We start from the raw sequence: 4,666 nt of genomic DNA on the forward strand, positions 1-4,666 counted from the left end.
AGTATATGATATAATCCCACAATAAATATTAGAGTCCAAGTAATAAATAAAGCATAAAATAAATATTGAATGGCCAAATTAATTTATTACTATTTTACAATAATATGAAAGAGATCTGAGATCTAGATCAGAACGAATGCAAGAAAGATGGTGCTGATGCTGGTCGAGCCCCTTGCACTCTCCTGAACCTGGCTCACCATCTCGCTCTGGATGATGTGTGATCCCCGCTGGAACTCTGCACATGATTCCTGCTGGACATCACTGGCTGCTTTGCGGGATTAAGACAGAACAGCTTCGCCGGTGAGGAAAAACCATGCTGTGACTGCAGCATCACTGCCTCCCCGGGCCGGGTGAGTCACAACACCATGGAACATGGAACATGACAGTAGCCTGTGCAATGACTTGTCCACTGCAGGACGCTGTCCATCAACCACTGAGTGACTTGGGACGTGGCACAGGTGTTCGACCTGGCACAGATCCTATGCGATGGGGTCTTGCTCTGCCAGCTATTCAACAACCTTCAGGCGCACTCCATCCACCTCAAGAAGATCAATCTGTGGCCGAAGATGCCCAAGTGCTGCCCGGAGACACAGGCAGATACATGTTGTCAGCATATAAATTGTTACAGCAGGCCAGTCACCAGGAGTTTACATTCGGTAGACTGGGAATACCTGCAAGGACGATTTAGAGATTGCCCCAAAAGCCTCCATCTCTCCCTTGGAGAGCTCGGCAAACTACCTAGGGTATCCAGCCCACATGGCAGAGCCTGGAAAGCTACCCCTGATGTACCAAATATGCCAACAACAGTAGCTAAAATGGGTCTCATTTCCTTAACCCTGAAGGAGTCTCCAGCTGAGTTGGGAAGAATGAGAGGACTCGTAATAAGCAGATGGCACGCAAGTCAATGGGTGGAAAGGCACCCCATAAGCAGATGGCCACCATTGGTGGCATGAAGAAGCCACGTCGCTACAGGCCCAACACCATGGTGCTATGCAAGATCTGCCGCTACCAGAAGTCCACTGAGCTGCCTGCCTATTTATAGGCTGCTGTTCCAGTGGCTGGTGCATTCTGGGACTTCAAGACCGACCTGCGCTCCCAGAGCTTGGCCATCATGGAGCTGCAGGGGGTGTGGGAGGCCTACCTGGTGAAGCTCATCGAGAGCACCAACCTCTGCGCATTCCCTGCCAAGCGCGTCATCATTATCCCCAAGGACATCCAGCTGGCATGTCGCATCCTCAGAGAGAGAGCATAATGCCAAAATCTCAGGGCTGGGACAAATGAAGGTGCTACTGGTGTCTGTTCGAGTAAATTGATAATTAACGGGATAACAATGAAAGTGACAGTGATGAAAGAGATCAAGAATTTTCTGAAATACATAAAAATTATATAATGAGTTCAGTAAAATTTCATTACAAAATATGTAAATCAATATATTTCTTATATATTATACTAATGATTAAAAGAAAATATAAGCAAAAAGTTTTATTAATATAAATGACATGGAATATAAAATGGGTAGAAAAAATTTCTTAGGAAGTCAGTGAGACAAATAAAAGAAATAAAGAGATAGAAGCTTCTTATTTAAGACATAAGTTCCATAGATTGATTTATAAATAATTTTAGTAAAGTTTCTGATAGGATTTTACAGAAAATTTTACAAAATCTATTTTGTAATTTTTATAAGTAATTTTACAAAATAAATCAGTGTGGATGAATGAATGTGGTATTGTTACCAACATTTTATATCCTTGATAACAGTTTAAGTTATGAAATCACAGTGAACAAACTGTGATAATGGTCTACAAATAATAAGTTAAACCAAAGTAGAGAAACAAAATAAGGCAATATGACTAATGGCATTAAAAATTTGTAATATGTGGCAGAGAACATAGATCAAAGGGCTAAAGTAGATGCTTAGTGTGTGGAATCCGTGAGTGTAATTCCCAGCACCATTCGATCTACCTGAACTCCATTGGGAGCTACCCCAAGCACCAGGTCAGGTGTGGACCCCCAAACAACAAAAAATTGTAATATGATCCGGGTGTGACTCTAAGTAAGATGAAACATATTAAGGCATATCCAGCAGGAATTTAGGCCAGAGCCCCCGGCTTGGAAGTATAAGGCCACATGTCCCATGTCACTGCCTGTTCTGAGCACAATTCCAAGTGCTCTGTTCTCTGTGATCCCCAGTTCTGCAAGCAATTTTGAGCCACATCACAGGCAGGTGGTGTGAGCAATGCAGCAAAGGGGTTGAGTACCAGGTAAACACTCCTACTGAAAGATGTGTGAGTGCCACATTCAGAAAGTGCAAATCCCGGTGAGCACATGTGAAGTCCAGGAAGCACCACGACCTGGATTTACATAAGAATCAGAACTAAAGAAGTGTGACTCCCATTGAGCACTCGTGCAAGAACTGAAGCTAAATGAGTGTAACCTTGGGGGTGAACCATGGACAAATGGAGAGATCCTTAATCCCACACATTACCTTAATGAACACCACAAAAATGTGTGAGTATCATGGCTGTGCATGCATGTGATGTGTGATTCCTGATCATAACAACACCTAGGGAAGAGGGGAATTTCCATCAAACTGATGCAACAGAGATGTACCTTATATGTTTTTTTAAAAAAAATTTATGTAGGAGTACTGCTACTGATTAGCTGATTGAATTGGGCATGAACTCCACCTTACATTTTTTTTCATTTTGTATAATTTTACTTATTGAATCACCATGAGAGCAGCTACAAAGCTTTCGGGTCTAAGTCTCGGTCATACAATGAAACATCCGTACCTTCACCAGTGTTCATTCTCCACCACCGAAAACCCCAGTATGCCCCCATCCCCCTACCTGTGGGGCAGATGATTTCCACATTACTCTCTCTCTACTTTGATCACATTCAATATTTCAACACCAGACCCACCATTATTATTTGAGATTTTACCCCAACACTCAGATCTGCTGAAAAGGCAACAGTAGACAATTTATTTTCTATTGCTTGTTATGAATAACATATGATGTTGCATAGCTGCAGTAGTGGCCGTGCGATTTTAAAATTCTGAAAATTTAAAAAATATTTTTTTATTAGTGAAACACCATGAGATATAGTTGTAGACTTACAAGTTTTTGTGCCTGGGTTTCAGTTATACAATGATCGAGTACCCATCCCACCACCAGTGCCCATTCTCCACCCCCAACAATCCCAGTATCCCTCCCACCCCACCATCCCTTATCCCACCCTGCCTCTGTGGCAGGGCACTCCCTTTTGTTCTCTCTCTCCTTTTGGGTGATATGGTTTGCAGAAGAGGAATTGGGTGGTATTCATGTTTGGTCTATAGTCTACATTCAGCATGCATCTCCCATCCTGGGCGGATCTTCCCAGCACCCTTTATTTGGTGCTCCCTTCTCTATCTGAGCTGTCTTTACCCCTAGAGGGTGTGGCTGGCCTCGAAGCCATGGAGTGAACCTCCTGGTATTTATCACAGATGTTCTTGGGTGTTAGTCTCTTATTTTGTTACTTTGTGTTACCCAGATGAATGCAATCTTTTTATGTCTATCCCTCTCTTTCTGGCTCATTTTGCTTAGCATGATATTTTCCATGTAGTACCACTTGTATGTAAATTTCATGACTTCATTTTTTCTAACAGCTACATAGTACTCCATTGTGTAGATGTACCAAAGTTTCTTTAACCAGTCATCTATTCTCGGGCACTCAGGTTTTTTCCAGATTCTAGCTATTGTAAACAGTGCTGCAATGAACAAACAAGTGCAGATGTCACTTCGACTATACTTTTTTGCCTCTCTCGGGTATATTCCCAGGAGTGATATTGATGGGTCAAATGGGAGCTCAATTTCTAATTTTTTGAGAATCGTCCATACTGTTTTCCAAACAACTGGTTGGACCAGTTGGCATTCCCACCAGCAGTGAAAGAGGGTCCCTTTCCACATCCACACCAACACAGGTTGCTTTTGTTCTTTTGGACGTGGGCCAGTCTCTGTGGTGTGAAATGATATCTCATTGTTTTGATCTGCATCTCCATGATGATTAATGATGTAGAGCATTTTTTCATGTGCCTTTTAACCATTCGGATTTTTTCTTTGAGAATGTTTCTGTTCATTTCATCGCCCCACATTTTGATGGGGTTGGATGTTCTCTTTTTGTGGAGTTCAACCAGTACTTTGTATATCCTTGATATCAACCCCATTGTCAGATGTGTATTCGGTGACTATCCTTTCCCATTCTGTAGACTGTCTTTGTATTTTGGTCACTGTTTCTTTGGAGGTGCACAAGCTTCTTAGTTTAAGATAGTCCCATTTGTCTACCTCTGTTTTCACTTGCTTGGACAGTGGCGTGACATCTTAGAAGATAGCATTAGCTTCAATGTCATGGAGGGTTTTGCCAACTTTTTCTTCAGTGTACCTTATGGATTCTGGTCTGATTTTTTTTTTATAATTTTATTTATTGAATCACCGTGAGAGCAGTTACAAAGCTTTCAGGTGTAAGTCTCGGTCATACAATGAAACACCTGTACCTTCACCAGTGCCCATTCTCCACCACCAAAAACCCCAGTATGCCCCCATCCCACACCCTCCCCCTACCTGTGGGGCAGATGATTTCCACATTACTCTCTCTCTACTTTGATCACATTCAATATTTCGACACCAGA

At 42.2% G+C, this 4,666-nt stretch overlaps 1 pseudogene; it reads left to right on the forward strand.

Moving 5' to 3' along the window:
- The first annotated feature begins 889 nt into the window (after positions 1-889).
- Positions 890-1,252, forward strand: LOC130043671 (histone H3.1-like; annotated as a pseudogene).
- The last annotated feature ends 3,414 nt before the right edge of the window (positions 1,253-4,666 follow it).

This window comes from Sorex fumeus, unplaced genomic scaffold, assembly GCF_029834395.1.
Source record: "Sorex fumeus unplaced genomic scaffold, SorFum_2.1 ptg000122l, whole genome shotgun sequence".
In the NCBI taxonomy this organism is placed as follows: Eukaryota; Metazoa; Chordata; class Mammalia; order Eulipotyphla; family Soricidae; genus Sorex; species Sorex fumeus.